This window comes from Grampus griseus (genome assembly GCF_964374135.1).
Source record: "Grampus griseus genome assembly, chromosome: 15".
Lineage (NCBI taxonomy): Eukaryota > Metazoa > Chordata > Mammalia > Artiodactyla > Delphinidae > Grampus > Grampus griseus.
The window spans coordinates 74,761,300-74,779,764 of NC_139009.1; the positions used below are offsets into that span (position 1 = coordinate 74,761,300).

At 41.4% G+C, this 18,465-nt stretch overlaps 1 pseudogene across 1 annotated transcript; it reads left to right on the plus strand.

Annotated features, from left to right (window-relative positions):
• The first annotated feature begins 1,382 nt into the window (after positions 1–1,382).
• LOC309834143 (BTB/POZ domain-containing protein 9-like) lies at positions 1,383–15,488 on the plus strand (annotated as a pseudogene). The gene is made up of 3 exons: positions 1,383–1,453; positions 13,271–13,760; positions 13,976–15,488. The product of its transcript is annotated as a BTB/POZ domain-containing protein 9-like (transcript).
• The last annotated feature ends 2,977 nt before the right edge of the window (positions 15,489–18,465 follow it).

Sequence of the window (18,465 nt, forward strand, 5' to 3'; positions counted from 1 at the left end):
GTGGGGAAGGAAGGTACAAAATTGCCCCCAGTTGAGAGAAACTGATCATTTCCAAATCATCTGTATGAACTGTAACAGAAAGGAACAAATTCTATGATCAACTACAACTGCCTTACAAAGAAGAAAATCTGTTATGCAATAGGCCTTTTGTTTCAGCTCTGGTTACCTGATAGGTTTGGACATGCTCAGGTCAACCTGGAGCTGAATTTGTCAGCAGGCAGCCATCCAGACTTGATCATTCCCAGCAAAGGTGCCAGAGAAACCCTGCCAATGTAGACTACTCAGAAATGCTGGATACTATATATATATATATATATATATATATATATATATATATATATATATATTTTTTTTTTTTTGTGGTACGCGGGCCTCTCACTGCTGTGGCCTCTCCTGTTGCAGAGCACAGGCTCCGGATGCGCAGGCTCAGCGGCCATGGCTCACGGGACCAGCCGCTCCGTGGCATGTGGGATCTTCCTGGACTGGGGCACGAACCCATGTCCCCTGCATCAGCAGGCGGACTCCCAACCACTGCGCCACCAGGGAAGGCCTGGATACAGTATTTTTTAAAATATCTTTTAAAATATAGGGTTAAAGTAGAGGGAAAGTAAGAGAACTCTGTAGAGGTCCAAGATGAGCAAACCCAAATACAGAGGTAAGCAAATACTGAAGTTAGAACTCACCCAGAAGATACTTGCCAATCCCTGGGGGCCTAGAGCTTGTGTACTGTGCTAGGTCTTGTGTACTGGCAACAAGAACAAACTCTGGGATGTATGTGGGCTGGGAAGTAGGATTAGAGGCTCTTTCATCAAGCCAGTACCTCTGAAAGGTAACAGTCTCGGTTGGTGAACTAGAAAAAAGCCTCAACCCTCAAAGTGTTGTCTAGGCCTTGGCTCTGAGTGAAATGGAAAAAAGATCTCTTCTAATAATCCCTAATCATAAGCCTATTTACATTTGTTTTAGGAGCTGGAATTCATAATCCTTATGTAACACCAAACTTAAAACTCCAGCACAGGGCTTCCCTGGTGGCGCAGTGGTTGAGAATCTGCCTGCCAATGCAGGGGACACGGGTTCGAGCCCGGGTCTGGGAAGATCCCACATGCCGCGGAGCAACTGGGCCCGTGAGCCACAACTACTGAGCCTGCGCATCTGGATCCTGTGCTCCGCAACAAGAAAGGCCGCGACAGTGAGAGGCCCGTGCACCGCGATGAAGAGTGGCCCCCGCTTGCCAAAACTAGAGAAAGCCCTCGCACAGAAACGAAGACCCAACATAGCCAAAAATAAATAAATAAATTAATTAAAAAAACCCAAAAGAACAACAACAACAAAAACCTCCAGCACATTGGCACCAACCCCAAGCCCCATGGGGCTGTGCGACCAGCATGCAGGGACCTGGCCCTGCCCTGCAGCAGGTTGTCATCAGCCCCTCGACCCCCTGGACACAGTCAACTGGGTGAGAGGCCTACCCCCCCCCCACTTCAGTAGGACTGCAACCACTGCTCAAGGCAGGGCCTCACAGCCAATTGGGCTGGGGCCAGCACTGCCTACCAGCACATCCACAGTATTAAGCCCTGTCACAACAGAAGGGCTCATGCACCCCACATAAGAGGCATCCCTAGAGCATATATCTCAGGTCACCAGAGGGTAGCATGCTTCTGGGCCCCATACAACATCTCCTACATAAGGTCAATTCTCCAAGACTGGGAAACATAACCAAATTACCTAATACATAGAAATAAACACAGAGAATTGGGCACAATGAGGAGACAGAGGAATATATTCCAAACAACGGAAAAATATATGACCTCAGAGAAGAAGAACTAAATGACATGGAGATAAGCAATCTACCCAATAAAGAGTTCAAGGTAACAATCATAAAGATGCTCACTGAACTTGGGAGAAGAATGGATGAACAGAGGGAGTATTTCAACAAAGAGTTAGAAAATATAAAGAAGAACCAAACAGAGCTGAAGAATACAATAACTGAAATGAAACATACATCAGAAGTAATGAAGAGTAGATTAAATGATACAGAGGAACAGATCAGTGATATGGAAGATAGAGTGGTGGAAATCACCCGAGCCAAACAGAAAAAGAAGAAGTTTTAAAAAGTGAGGATAGCTTAAGAGACCTCTGAAACAACATCAAGCCTACTAACACTCACATTATAGGGGTCCCAGAAGGAGGTGAGAGAGAGAGAGAGAGAGAGAGAGAGCGAGCGAGAGAGGGAGACAGAGAGAGAGAGAGAGAGAGAGAGGCAGATTACTTATTTCAAGAAATAATAGTTGAAAACTTTCCTATCCTGGGGAAAGAAACAGACCTCACATCCAAGAATTACAGAGAGTCCCAAACAACAAACATCATGAACCCAAAGAGGTCCATAGCAAGATACATTATAATTAAAATGGCAAAAAATAAAGATAAAGAGGGAATCCTAAAAGCAGCAGGAGAAAAGCAAGTAGTTACATACAAGGGAACTCCCATAAGACTCAGCTGACTTTTCAGCAGAAACTCTGCAGGCCAGAAGGGAGTGGCATGATATATTCAAAGTGATAAAAGGAGAAAACCTACGGGTAAGAACATTTTACCCAGCAAGGTTATCATTCAGATTTGAAGGAGAGATAGTCTTACAGACAAGCAAAAGCTAAAAGAGTTCAGCACCACTAAACCAGCTTTATAAGAAATGTTAAAGAGACTTCTCTACATGGAAAAGAAAAGGCCACAACTAGAAATATGAAAATTATGAAGGGAAAAATTATCACTGGTAAAGGAAAATATACAGTAAAGGTAGTAGATCAATTGCTTATAAAGCTAGTAGGAAGGTTAAAGGACAAAGGTAGTAAAATCACCTATATTCACAATAAGCAGTTAAGGGGTACACGGAACAAAAGATGTAAAATATGATGTCAGAAACATTAAACAGGGCTTCCCTGGTGGCGCAGTGGTTGAGAGTCCGCCTGCCGATGCAGGGGACACGGGTTTGTGCCCCGGTTCAGGAAGATCCCACATGCTGCAGAGCGGCTGGGCCCATGAGCCATGGCCGCTGAACCTGCACGTCCGGAGCCTGTGCTCCTCAACGGAAGATGTCACAACAGTGAGAGGCCCGCATATTGCAAAAAAAAAAAAAAATTAAACATGGTGGGGGAGTAATAACATAGGGTGGTTAGAATACATTTAAACTTAAGAGATCATCAACTTGGACTTCCCCAGTGGCACAGTGGTTAAGAATCCGCCTGCCAACTCAGGGGACACGGGTTCGAGCCCTGGTCTGGGAAGATCGCACATGCCGTGGAGCAACTAAGCCCATGCGCCACAACTACTGAGCCTGCGCTCTACAGCCCATGAGCTACAACTACTGAGCCTGAGTGCCACAACTACTGAAGCCTGCGCACCGAGAGCCCATGCTCCGCAACAAGAGAAGCCACTGCAGTGAGAAACCTGCTCACCACAACAAAGAGTAGCTCCTCTCGCCGCAACTAGAGAAAGCCCATGTGCAGTAACAAAGACCCAATGCAGCCAAAAAAAATTAAATTATAAATAAATAAATAAATTTATTAAAAAAAGAGATCAACTTAAAATAATAACATATATATGATTATATATATACACACACACACACACACACACACACACATGTTGTTATTTATAAAGCTCATTGTAACCATGAACCAAAAACCTATAATAGATACACACACAAGAAAGTGAAAGGTATCCAAACATAATATTAAAGACAGTCATCAAATCACACGTAAAGAGAGCAAAAGAAGAAGAAAAAAAAAAAGGAATTATGAAAAAAACTCCAAAAAGTAACAAAATGGCAATAAGTAAATACATATCAATAATTGCTTTAAATATAAATGGACTAAACACTCCAATCACATACAGTGGCTGAATGGATACAAAAACAAGACCCATATATATGCTGCCTACAAGAGACTCACTTCAGATCTAAAGACACACACAGACTGAAAGTTAGGGGATGAAAAAAGGTATTTCATGCAAACAGAAACAAAAAGAAACCTGGGAAGGAGTTCTCTAATGACCTAGAGATTAGGACCCTGGGCTTTCACTGCCATGGCCCAGGTTCAATCCCTGGTCAGGGCACTAAGATCCTGCAAGCTGGTTGGTACAACCAAAAAAAGAAAAAGAAAGCTGAGGGAACAATACTTATATCAGAGAAAATAGAGTTTAAAACAAACACTGTAACAAGAGACAAAGAAAAACATTACATAATGCTAAAGGGATTAATCTGACAAGAAGACATAATGATGAGAAATAAACATGCACCCCAAATAGGATCACTTAAATACATAAAGCAAATTTAACAAACATAAAGGGAGAAATTGAAAGTAATGCAATAACAGTAGGGGACTTAACACCTCACATCAATGGATATCCAGACAGAAAACCAATAAGGAAACACTAGCTTTAATGACAAATTAGACCCATGGGAATTAATATATATATAGAACATTCCATCAAAACCAGCAGAATACACATTCTTTTCAAGTGTGCATGGAACATTCTCCAGGATAGCTCACATGCTAGGCCACAAAACAAGTCTCATATTTTAAAAGATTGAAATGATATCAAGCATATTCTCTGACCACAACTGTATGAGACTAGAGATCAACTACAAGATAAAAACTGCAAAAAAAACACAAGCATGTGGAATCTAATATGCTACTAAACAACCAATGCGTCATTGAAAAAATCAAAAAGAAAAAAATTTAAATACCTGGAGACAAATGAAAATGGAGACAGACAATCCAAAATCTATGGGATACAGCAAAAGTGTTTCTAAGAGGGAGGTTTATAGCGATACAAGCCTACCTCAGGAAACAAGAAAAACCTCAAATAGCAACCTAATCTTACAGCTTAAGGAATTAGGAAAAGAAGAAAAAACAAAACACAAAGTTAGTAGAAGAAAAGAAATAATAGAGTGGAAATAAATAAAATAGAGACTGAAAAACAATAGAAAACATCAATGAAACTAAGAGCTGCTTCTTTGAAAAAAAAAAAAAAGATAAACCTTTAGCCAGACTCATCAAGAAAAAAGAGAGGGTCCAAATAAATAAAATCAGAAATGAGAGCAAAGACTGTCACCATGTCCTGTCCACTGTCTGCTGCACATGGTGGGGTTTTGCTCCAGGACCTTGCTTCAGATGTGTAAGCTCCCCCATCCATTAAACCACTGATGTCTCTGAAAAAAAAAAAAAAAAGAAAGAAAGAAATGAAAGAGGAGAAGTTACAACTGACACCATAGAAATACAAAATATAATAAGAGATGACTATGAACCATTATATGCCAATAAAATGGACAAACTAGAAGAAATGGACAAATTCTTATAAATGTACAATCTCCCAAGACTGAATCTGGAAGAAATAGAAAATATGAACAGACAGATTACCAGTAATTAAATTGAATCAGTAATTTAAAAATCTCCAAGTGGGCTTCCCTGGTGGTGCAGTGGTTAAGAATCTGCCTGCCAATGCAGGGAACATGGGTTCGAGCCCTGGTCTGGGAAGATCTCACATGCCGTGGAGCAACTAAGCTTGTGCGCCACAACTACTGATCCTGCGCTCTAGAGCCCGTGAGCCACAACTACTGAGTCTGCATGCCACATCTACTGAAGCCTGTGTGCCTAGAGCCCATGCTCCGCAACAAGAGAAGCCACCGCAATGAGAAGTCTGCACACTGCAACGAAGAGTAGCCCCCACTCACTGCAATTAGAGAAAGCCTGCACACAGCAACAAAGACCCAACACAGCCTTAATTAATTAATTAATTAATTAAATTAAAAAATCTCAAGCAAACAAAAGTCCAGGACCAGATGACCTCACGGGTGAATTCAACAAAACATTCAAAGAAGAATTAACCCCTATGCTTCTCAAATTATTTCAGAAAATTGTACAGGAAAGGATGCTTCTGAACTCATTCTATGAGGCCAGCACCACCCTGATACCAAGACCAGAAAAAACAGCACAAAAAGAAAATTACAAACCAATGTCACTGATGAACATAGATGCAAAAATCCTCAACAAAATAATGGCAAACTGAATTGAACAATACGTTAAAAGGTTCATACACCATGATCAAGTGGGATTTATCCTGGGGATGCAAGGATGGTTTAATATCCACAAAGCAGTCATTGAGATACATCATATTAACAACCTGAAGAATAAAAATTAAATGATCATCTCAATAAATGCAGAAAAGGCTTTTGACAAAGTCAACGTTTACTTATGATAAAAACTCTCGACAAAGTGGGTATAGAGGGAATATACCTGAACAAAATAAAGGCCATATATGACAAATCCACAGCCAACATCATGTTCAATGATGAAAAGTTGAAAGCATTTCCTCTAAGATCAGGAATAAGACAAAGATACCCACTAGCACTACTTTTATTGAACATAATATCAGAAGTCCTAGCCACAGCAATCAGACAAGAAAAAGAAATAAAAGGAATCCAAATTGGAAAGGAAGAAGTAAAACTGCCACTGTCTGCAGATGACATGACACTATATATAGAAAATTCTAAAGATGCTACCAGAAAACTACTAGATTTCATCAATGAATTTAGTAAAGTTTCAGGATACAAAATTAATATGCAGAAATCTATTGCATTTCTATACACTAACGACAAACTATCAGAAAGAGAAATTGAGAAAACAATTCTATTTATAATTGCATCAAAAAGAATAAAATACCTAGGAATAAATCTAACCAAATAGGTAAAATGCTTGTACTCTGAAAACTATAAGGCATTGATGACTTTCTTCAGTTGAAAATGACACAAACGAATGGAAAGATATACCAAGCTCATGGATTAGAATAATTAATATTGTTAAAATGACCATACTACCTAAAGCAATCTACAGATTCAACTCAATCCCTATCAAAATAACAAAGGTATTTTTCACAGAACTAGAACAAGTAATTCTAAAAGACCCCAAATAGCCAAAGCAGTCTTGAGAAAGAAGAACAAAACTGGAGGTATTATGCTCCCTGATTTCAAACTATACTACAAAGCTATGGGAATCAAAACAGTATGATACCAACACAAAAACAGACACATAGATCAATGGAACAGAATAGAGAGCTTAGAAATAAACACACACTTATATAATCAATTAATCTATGACAAAAGAAGCAAGAATAGGGATTTCCCTGGCAGTCCAACAGTTAAGACTCCATGCTTCCACTGCAGGGCATGTGGGTTTGATCCCTGGTTGAGCCCATGCCACATGGTGCAGCCCCCCACCCAAAAAAAAAGAAGCAAGAATATAAAATATGGAAAAGAGAGTCTCTTCACTAAATGGTGTCTTTTCAAAAAATGGGAAAACTGGACATCTACATGCAAAAGAATCAAACTGGACTACTTTCTCACACTATATACACAATAACTCAAAATGGATTAAAGACTTAAATGTAAGACCTGAAACCATAAAACTTTTAGAAGAAAATATAGACAGTATGCTCTTTGACATCAGTCTTAGCCACATTATTTTGGATCCGTCTCCTCACTGAAGGGAAATAAAAGCAAAATTAAACAAATGGGACTACATCAAACTAAAAACCTTTTGCACAGTGAAGGAAGCTATCAACAAAGTGAAAAGGCAACCTATTGAATGAGAGAAGATATTTGCAAATGATATACTAAATAAGGGGCTAATACCCAAAATATACAAAGAACTCATACAACTCAACATCAAAAAAGCAAACAACCCAATTTAAAAATGGGCAGAGGACCTGAATAGACATTTTCTAAAGAAGACATACAGATGGCCAACAGAACATGAAAAGATGCCCAACATCACTAATCATTAGGAAAATGCAAATAAAAACCAGAATGATATACCATCTCACACTTGTCAGAATGGCTATCATCCAAAAGACAACAAGTAACAAGTGTTGGCAAGGATGTGGGGAATCCTCATGCACTGTTGGTGGGAGTGTAAATTGGTTCAGCCACTATGGAAAATAGTATGGAGGTTCCTCAAAAACTTCAAAATAGAACCACCATATGATCCAGCAATTTCACTTTTGTGTATTTACCCAAAGAAAACAAAAACACTAATTTGAGAAGATATATGTACACCAAAGTTCATTGCAGCATTATTTACAAAGCCAAGATATGAAAGCAACTTAAGTGTCTATCAATAGATGAATGGATAAAGAAGATATGGTGTATATATACAACGAAATATCACTCAGCCATGAAAAAAATAAATCTTGCTATTTATGACAACATCAGTGGACCTAGAGGATATTACACTAGGTGAAATAAGTCATATAGAGAAAGAGAAATACCATACGATCTCCTTTATTTCTGGAATCTAAAAAACAAAACAAAATGAACAAACAATACAAACTGAAACAGACTCATAGATACAGAAAACGAATGGGTGGTTGCTGGGGGTGGGGGGGTGACATAGGTGAAGGGGGTTAAGAAATACAAACCTCCAGTTATAAACTAAATAATCCACTGGATGTAATATACAGCATAAAGAATATGGTCAATAACATTGTAATAAATTTATGTGGGGACCAATGGTTACTCGAATTATCGTGGTGATCCTTTCATAATGTATACAAATGTCAAGTCACTATACAGTACACCCGAAACTAACATAATATTGTACATCAACTATATTTCAATTTAAAAAATCTTACTACAAAGCTAAAGTAATCAAGGCTGTGTGGTACTGGCGTAAGGACAGACATATATATCAATGGAATAGAATTTAAAGTCCAGAAATAAACTCTCACATTTAGAGTCAATTGATTTTCAATCAGAGTGCCAAAGCAGTTCAATGGGGCATAGAAAAATCTTTTCAGCAAATGGTGTTGGGACAACTGGATATTCACATACAAAAGAATCAGTCTAGACCCCTATCTCACACCATATACAAAACATAACTCAAAATTCTCAAAGACTGAAATATTAGAGCCTAAACTATAAAGCTCTTAGAAGAAAAGATAGGTGTAAATCTTCATGATCTTGAATTAGATATGACACTAAAAACACAAGTACAAAAAAAGAGAGAAAAATTAGACTTCATCAAAATTTGAAACTTTTGTACCTCAAAGGACATGATCAAGAAAGTAAGAAGACAATGACACAATGGGAGAAAATTTTTGCCAAGAATATATTTGGTAAATGACTTGTGTCTAGAATATGTAAAGAGATCCTACAAACCCAATAATAATATGATAAATAACCCAATTTTTAAAATGGGCAAAGAACCTGAATAGACATTTCTCCAAAGAAGATATACAAATGGTCAATAAGCACATGAAAAGATGCTCAACATCATTAGTCATAAGGGAAATGCAAATCAACATATATGTTCACCTGATTGATGACAAAGGCAACACCTGCAGTAGTACAGTGGGGAAAAGGGGAAAAGATGTTCTTTTCTAAGGCAATTGAATAGCCCAAGAGACAAAATAAATCTTGACTCCCTACCTCACATTCATGAAAATCAGTTCTAGGTAAATTATAGGTCTAAATGTGAAAGGTTAAAAAACTAATCTTTTAGGATAAAACTTGAGGTAGGCAAATGTTTCTCACCATGACACAAAATAACGAGTTATAAAGGAAAAAAATGATACATTGGACTACATTCAGATCAAAGACTTCTGTTCATCAAAGGACACCATTAAAAGTGTGAAAAGGCAAGCACAGAGTGGGAGAAGATATTTACAATAAAGGACTCACATGGCAGGCTGGGATGCACAATTCAGATCCCTCTTCAAGAGAGGACTCACTGCAGACCTGTGAGGAGTGTGGTTAACTCACAACCTCCTGTTGTTAGCTCCTTCAGGTCCACATCAGCTTTTGAGCCCAGGTCATGTACCTGTGGTGGCTCTTGACCAATGATTGAGAAAGGCACTGATAACCAACCATGTTCTTTGCAGGGTGTTCCTCAACCAAAGATAAACAAGGCATTCGTACAAGGTCCTAGCTGTTTCCATCCCACCATGGGGCTCCTCTAATGGGCAGCCTTTGCTCCAGAGCTCCCTGTTGGGCTGTCAGAGAGCTTCAGGTCTACACTGTAGTCTGATGGCCCCCTCCCAATCCTGCTTTCTCTCCTTTTCTTTCATTGGTGCTACTCCACCATAAGCTTTTCATACTACTTACTCCACCTCGGTCTCTGCTTCCCAGAGAACTCAAATCAGTTCAATTTATATCCAGAATACATTAAAAGAACCACTTCACATCAATAAATAAAATGTCAGACAATCCCCCCAAAAACAGGCAACATATATGAATAGGCACTTCATAAAAGAGAATATCCTAATGGCCAATAAATAATGAAAATGTTCTTATATTAGTTTTCTGGGATTGCTGTAACAAATTCCCATAACCTTGGTGGTTTAAAACTACAGACATTTATTTTCTTACAATTCTGGGGGCTAAAAGTCTGAAATCAAGATACTGGCAAGGTCACACTCCTTCTGGAAGCTCTGAGGGAAAATCCATCCCTTGCCTTTTCTGGTCTCTGGTGGTTGCTGGCATTCCTTGGCTTCAGGCTGCATCATTCCAATCTCTACCTCCATCTTCCCTCCACCTCCCCCTCTGTGCCTCTCTCTTCTGAAGATACCTGTTATAGCATTTAGGGCCCACTAGATAATCCAAGATAATCTCTTCATCTCATCCTTAATTTAATCACATCTGCAAACACTTTACTATATAAGATAATATTTACAGCTTCCAGGAATTAGGACCTGATGTCTTTTGAGTGCACCATTCAGCCCACTCAATCTTGCATCATTAGTTGTCAGGCAAATGCAAATTAAGATCACAACGTGCTGTTACTTTACAACCACCTGAGTAGCTAAAATGAAAAAGGTGACATCAAGCGTTGGCAGAAGTGTGGAGCAACCAGAACTCTCATACATTGCTCATGTAATAAATTGATACAACTATACCACATAACTGGGTGGCAGTACTAAAAGCTAAGCATAGGCATATCCTAAGACCCCAAAATTCTAGTTCAAGGTATGCGGCAGTTTTAAAACACAGCTGCAAATTCTTTAACACTCCTTTTATCAAAAAACAGATGTCTATATCCACTGCCTTTGAATCACGGAGGGTTTATGACTGTTTTGACCAATAAAGTGTGGTGTTGGTGACACTGTGACTTTTTTAAAAAATAATTATTTATTTATTTATTTAGGCTGCACCGGATCTTAGTTGCGGCAAGTGGGATTTTTGTTGTGGCGTGCGGGATCTTTAGTTGCGTCACTTGGACTTCTTAGTTGTGGCATGCATGTGGGATCTAGTTCCCCAGCCAGGGATCGAACCCGGGCCCCCTGCATTGGGAGCACAGAGTCTTACCCACTGGACCACCAGGGAAGTCCTGACACTGTGTGACTTTTGAAGCCAGTTCATAAAAGGTCTTACAGCTTCCATTTCAATTGCTAGAATACTTTCTCTTAGAGCTCCCAGTCTCCAGGTAAGAAGTCTGACTACATGAGGCCCCCATGCTGTAAGGAAGGCTCAGCCACATGGAGAGACTGTGGACAAGTACCCTGAAGTCTAGTTCCAGTTTAGCCCAGTCTTTGAGTTATCCCAGCCCAGACACCAGATAAGTGAGGGAAGAAGTCTCCACAAGATTCCAGCCCCTGGCCATTGAATCACCCCCAGCCATTTGTGTTTTCCTAGCTGAGGCCCCAGACAAGATAGAGCAGAGTACAAATTGTACCTTCTGTATCTTATCCAAATTCCTTACCCACAGAATCAATGAGTATACTAAAATGAGACTGTCATGCAGCCATAGGTAACTGAGACAATACCTAACAGAAATATGTATATAAATTCACTGAAATATAAATACAAGGATATTCATAGCAGCACTATTTGTACTAGCTCCAAACTGGTGACTACCTCAAAATGCCTATCAGTAGTGGAATAAATTAATAACCTGTGGTATATTCACACAGTGGAATACTACACAACGATAAGAATAAACAAATTATGGCCACACAAAATAATATGGTTGATACCCACATTTAGGGCTTTGAACAACACAATCCAGACACAAAATCATATATTGATTATTCCATTTATATATAATTTTTATAAATTTAAAAGTAGGCAAAACAAAGCAAATCTATGATATTAGAAGTCAGGATAGTGGTTACCCTTGAGGCAAGTAGTAACTAGAAGGTTTATACTCCGGGTAGTGTTCTGTTTCTTGAGCTGAGTGTCGGTCACATAGGGTTGATCAGTTTGTGAAAATTTGTCAAGCTGTATACTGTAAATTGCACCCTTTTATGTAAATATGTTCCTTCAATAAAACTGAAAAGAAAGAAATTTGTGCCTTGGAAGCCATGAAATAGAGTATTTCAAAGGGAGAAGGATGGACAGCACAGAGACAGTAACTGAAAGATGATGGTCTTGAGGCTTAAAAGAAACAATCTTGGTTCCAAGTGAAAGCAAAAAAGTCTGGAAGCCTACTAAGTTTTCAATGGAACTTTACTGCCAAAAAAATCCCAAGACTGGCCTGATATAACCTGTGAGAGTTAATTCAACCCACTCCAAAGTACACTGTACACCCCAAGTCTGCACCAGCAGAAGCAGACTGAAGACAATGAGGCTCCGAGAAGCAGACCTTCCAGTGCCCACACAGATGTGGCCACGGAGGATGAGAGACAGGGAAGAAACTGAGCCACAGCCACAAAGGACCTTTATGTCCTCTAGCGTCTCTCCCTTCCTTGTACCATCCAACCGACTGGTACATAGGTGTGAGGGCTGGAGCTCCAGAAGCCACCTTGGACCTTGAGAAAGGAAACCATGGGCTATAAAGCAGTGGGGTGATGAGATAAAAGACCCAGAGAACTTGGCAGTGAACCAGGCAGCGGACCCTACTGCCAGGGCTGGAGGTCTCCGCTATCCTACTCAACTGCACTTGGTGATTGCTACAGACCAGTGACGGCTGCATGCTGCCCATGCCCCCCTTTTTTGAATGAGAGTTTTAACCACTAAAACCTATTCTCAATGGTTGTTTAGCAGATGGGTTGTCATTTAGTTTATAGGTCACTGGAACATGAAGAGTCACATCTGAGCCTGAAAAGAAGGACTTCGAGCTAGATGTCAGAGGGTGAGACCTCTGAGGTTTCTCTTTTGGAAGATGAGTGTGTTCTAGATGTGGGAAGGGAGTATAAAATGGATGTTTAACAGCCAAAAGACAGACTGTGATAGAGATTTGCTACTTGCCTGTGCCAGGAGCCGTTGTCCTCCTTTTCCTTATGTCAGAACCACAAATTTAAATGGGAAGGTAGGCAGGGGTGGCGAGGACGGTGGAGGAGGGGGCCGTGGCTACGATGGGGGTGCGGAATGGGTGGAAGAGGCGTCTGTGAGGGCGGTGAGGTCTCAGAGGAACATCGTGGGGATCCACGACTATCAACTGTTCTACAAGACGAGTAACAGCCACCCTCTTTGCCGCTTTGCTGAAGTGGGGGGAATTGACCATGTGCACATATTTCTGACCATATTCGTGCCTTGTTGATTGGGGAAGAATATGGCCATGTCACATTTGTTGTGCAAAAGAAATGCTTTCTTGCCCACAGGGTAATTTTAGCAGTCAGGTGCCAATATTTTGGAGCATTACTATATGGTGGAATGTGACAATCTCAGCCTGAAGTCAAAATCCCTCTCCAGGACACCACTGCAGAAGTCGCAATGCTACTTCCATATATCTATTCAATACACTAGGCAGGCGAGGCTGACAGATAAGAAGGAGGAGGCGGGCTTCCCTGGTGGCGCAGTGGTTGAGAGTCCGCCTGCGGATGCAGGGGACGCGGGTTCGTGCCCCGGTCCGGGAAGATCCCACATGCCGCGGAGCGGCTGGGCCCGTGAGCCATGGCCGCTGAGCCTGCGCGTCCGGAGCCTGTGCTCCGCAACTGGAGAGGCCACAACAGTGAGAGGCCCGCGTACAGCAAAAAAAAAAAGAAGGAGGAGGTGCTGCTGGACTTTTTGAGCCTGGCTATAATATGGATTTCCAGAGCTGGAGGACTCTACCTCTGAGTACCTCTGCACCATACTTAACATGCAGAATGTCTGTATGACTTTTGATGTTTCCAGTCTCTACTCACTTCCCAAGTTAACTTGCATGTGCAGCATGTTTGTGGACAGAAATGTTCAGGAGGTGTTCTCAAGCCAAGCCTTCCTCTCCCTTTCTAAAACAGCACTTTTAAACGTCGTATTAAAAGATTCATTTGCAGCTCCCGAAAAAGATATTTTCCTAGCCTTGTTAAACTTGTGTAAGCATAATTCAAAGGAGAATCATGCTGAAATCATGCAGGCTGTGTGTTTGCCTTTGATGAGCCTCACTGAACTTCTGAATGATGTGAGGCCTTTGGGACTGTTGTCCCCTGATGCCATTCCAGATACTATTAAAGTTCAATCAGAGAGCCGGGACATGGACCTCAATTATAGAGGCATGCTCATACCAGAAGAGAACATTGCAACTATGAAGTATGGAGCCCAGATGGAAAAAGGGCAGATGAAGTCTGTCTTATCAGAGGGTGCCACCCAAGATTATGATTTGGATCATGGATTTTCTAGGCATCTGACTGATAATGACTGCCGTTCTGGCATCGAGATTAAGCCGTGTCGGCCGTCCATTAGCAATCATATTCGGATATTCCTGTTGGACCGAGATAGCCGGTCTCACTCATATTCCATTGAAGTGTCAATGGATGAACTTGATTGGATCAGGGTAATTGATCGTTCACAATATCTGGGTCGTTCTTGGTAAAAGTTATATCTTCCAGCCCACGTCAACAGGTATATTCAGATAGTTGGGACTCATAACACAGTGAATAAGAGTTTTCACATTGTGGCTCTTGAACGTATGTTTACAAACAAAACCTTCACTCTGGAGGAGGGGCTGATAGTGCCCATGGAGAACGTTGCAACAATTGCTGATTGTGCCAGTGTGATTGAAGGGGTCAGTCGGGGCCAAAATACCTTGCTGAACGAGGACACCAAGAGCTCTGATTGGGATTCTGGCTATACATGTCATCAGCTGGGAAGTGGTACAATCGGGGTTCAACTGTCACAGCCATACATGATCGGGTCAATGTGGTTATTACTGTGGGACTGTGAAGATCAGAGCTACAGCTATTATGTTGAGGTTTCCACCAACCAGCAGCAGTGGACCACGGTAGCCGAAAGAACTAAAGTCACCTGCAAATCCTGGCAATCAGTAACTTTTGAAAGACAGCCAACCTCCTTCATCCGAATCGTTGGAACACACAACACTGCAAACAAGGTGTTCTGCTATGTCCACTTTGAGTGTCCTGAGCAGCAGAGCTGCCAGAAGGAGGAAAACAGTGAGGAATTGGGGACAGGGGACACCAGCCTGGCCAGTCAACAGCTCAACCTGCATGTCCTGTAGGTCCCCAGCGGCAACTCACTGCCTTCCAGCCCAGGCTCCAACTCCTACTCAGCCATCCAGCAGCACCGATGAAGGTGGTGCACGTGTGGAGTGACTCGGGTGGGCCCAGATGGCGCAGGAGCCGTGTCCTCCCCGAGCCGGGATCCCTGTGGACGACCCCCCATCCCTCCCTGAGAGGAGCAGACCTGGCTGCAGAAACGGACACAGAGCAGGTTTCCTTCCAAGGACACAGAAGGGCTGCTTTGTTCTCCTCCATTTGTTCAAATCAGGCTGGTCTCCAGGGGGAGAAAGTGGGTCTTCAATCTTCATCAAGTCCCCTATTAACACCCTACCTCTCTAATCTAACCCCACAAAGGGCATGGAAAGAAGTAGTAGACAGGCCCGAGTCGGAATATAAAAATGGCATATGAACACGGGAATGGAAGAGCATATATTAAACCTTCATTACCTGGAGGCACCCTTTAGGAAATGGGTTTCCATAGAGTGTTTACTTTTATGGAGCACATTGCCCTGGCAACTAAATGATTTTTTATTTCTTAAAGTTATTCTCCATTTGCTGAATCATAGGTGTTCCAGATCTTTTTGAAAGGCTCCAACAGCAAATCGCTTGTTTTAATCCCTTTTGATGCTGTAATTTTCCTTCCTTAGTTCTGAACGGTTGAGCGTGGGGTGGAGCTGAGAAATATGGTGCGCGTCTCCTAAATGAGGCACAGATGCCGTTAATCATGGCACCTGGTCTGACAAGGAAACTCCTTTGAGGAAGTTCAACAAAATACACAATAAGCGGGCTTCCCTGGTGGCGCAGTGGTTGAGAGTCCGCCTGCCGAGGCGGGGGACGCGGATTCGTGCCCCGGTCTGGGAGGGTCCCGCATGCTGCGGAGCGGCTGGGCCCGTGAGCCGTGGCCGCTGGGCCTGCGCTTCCGGAGCCTGTGCTCCGCAACGGGAGAGGCCACAAAACAAAACAAAACAAAACAAAACACAATAAGCAAGTCCATCTGTGGACACTGGAGTTAATAATCACTTGAACTGCCAAGTTATTAACCTGTCATTCCTGAAATGTATCCAGCCTTTAAATTTGGGAGGTTGACAGGAAATAGTGATTATTCCACCAGCTAATTTAATGTTCAGAAGTACAGATAGATGAATGTATACCAAATTCTGGTTGGGCTGGACCTGTCCTTGACTTGCCACAGGTTAGTGGAGCCCTGTGGAGTCAGCCTTCCTGCCAGCTGGTGTCAGGAACGCAAAAGTGGGCCTTTCCCACACGCACGGTGGTGATCAGTGGTTGCTGTTTTCTCCCCAGACCATAATACTCAGCCAGGGATTGGAAAAAAAAATCAGTTCTAAGAAGCTTACCTCTTAATCCTCACTGAAACGATCTCATCTGACAGTTGTCACTTGATCTGGCTCTGTGTGTCTGAGTAATTTCCAACCCAGTGCTAACCGCCCTGTGTTAACTTCATGAGATTGTGTCCGGTTTTTGCTAATTTCCAGAGTTCTCCCCTTGGCTGGCTGTTGTGATCAGGTCCTCTGCACACACTTCTTGGAGGAGGGGGTGGGGCCGACTGGGGGTCCTTTCTGTCTTAAAGACACATTCATCTTGGGTGTACAAAGAGCCAGTGGGTCAGCTGTTTCCTCCTAGTGTGACATAGCTGTGAGTGATTTATCAGTATTGGAATAGTAGGATATCTTCAAACTGCATGATTAAACAGGAAGGTTGTCTTTCTGCTAGTCAAACAAACAAACAAACAAAAAAGCAAATAAATAAATTAATGGGAAGGTAATTCAACCTACTAAAGTTCTGTAATTCCCAGCCTCACTTATAGCTAGGTGTGGTCATGTGACTAAATTCAAGAATGACAAACTGAATTGGGAATTCAATTCTCTTCTCAATACACAAACAGAGGCCAATACACAGTTCAATGATATCTTCAAAACATGAAGAGAAAGAAACTGTCAGTGTAGAATTTTATATCCGGGGAAATTCTCATTTGAAAACAAGAGCAAAATAAAGACATTTCAGACAGGACTTATACCCACAGACCCTTGACTGATAGAACTTCAGAAGATATACTTCAGGAAAAATAAAAACGACCTCAGAAGAACAATCAAAGGTGTTAGAAATGAAAAATGGGCAATAAAAATTATAACCATATGGAGAAATCTAAATACACACTCGACCATGTAAAATCATCATCATCGTAATCTCTAATTTGTGTGGTTAAAAAGAACTAAAATTCTGGACAGCGATAGCATATAATTTGGGAGAGAGTAGTTTGAGTTAAAGCATTCTAAGGCCTTTGTATTTTGGGAAGGAAGGTAAAGATAGTAACTGTGCAGGTGCTATCAATGCCCTGCCTGTATAGCCTTGGGCTTTACCATTTCTGGACTCTAGCTTAACTTATAACTGGAAACATTTGAACCTTTTCCTGAGGGCTTCTTCTGGCCATTACAGCTCCCCTGTACATGGGCAGGACAAGCTGGAAGTGCTGAGGAATTAATGTCTCCAAAAGAAGCCCTCAACTAGGAACTGATAGGAGTTAGCTGATAAATACTCCAGCTCCTGCATTCCTTGGCACACATTCTACACTGTCTCCTTGAGCTTCCTATTGGGGTTTAGCTCTAGTTGGCCACGTTGGTAACAAAAATAGAGACCCTTGATTAGTGTCCTTCCCTTCCCTGTCTCATCTCCCTTTTCCTTTATCAGTGTTTACTCAAGCCATCTCCCCAATAAACTATTTTACCCAAATTCTTACCTCAAGTTCTGCTTCTGAGGCAACCCAAACTAGCATGCATACTAACTTTGGACTTTGTTAAATATTTGTGTTAAAATTTCTCAAATAGCCATTTAAAAAATAGTAAGAAAAACAAATGGAAAGAGAGGGAAAAATCCAATCAGTTAAAGTGGAGTCAAGAAAGGATGGAGAGATATACCATGTTCTTGGATTGGAAGAATCAACATTGTGAAAATGACTCTACTACCCAAAGCAATCTACAGATTCAATGCAATCCCTATCAAACTACCACTGGCATTTTTCACAGAACTAGA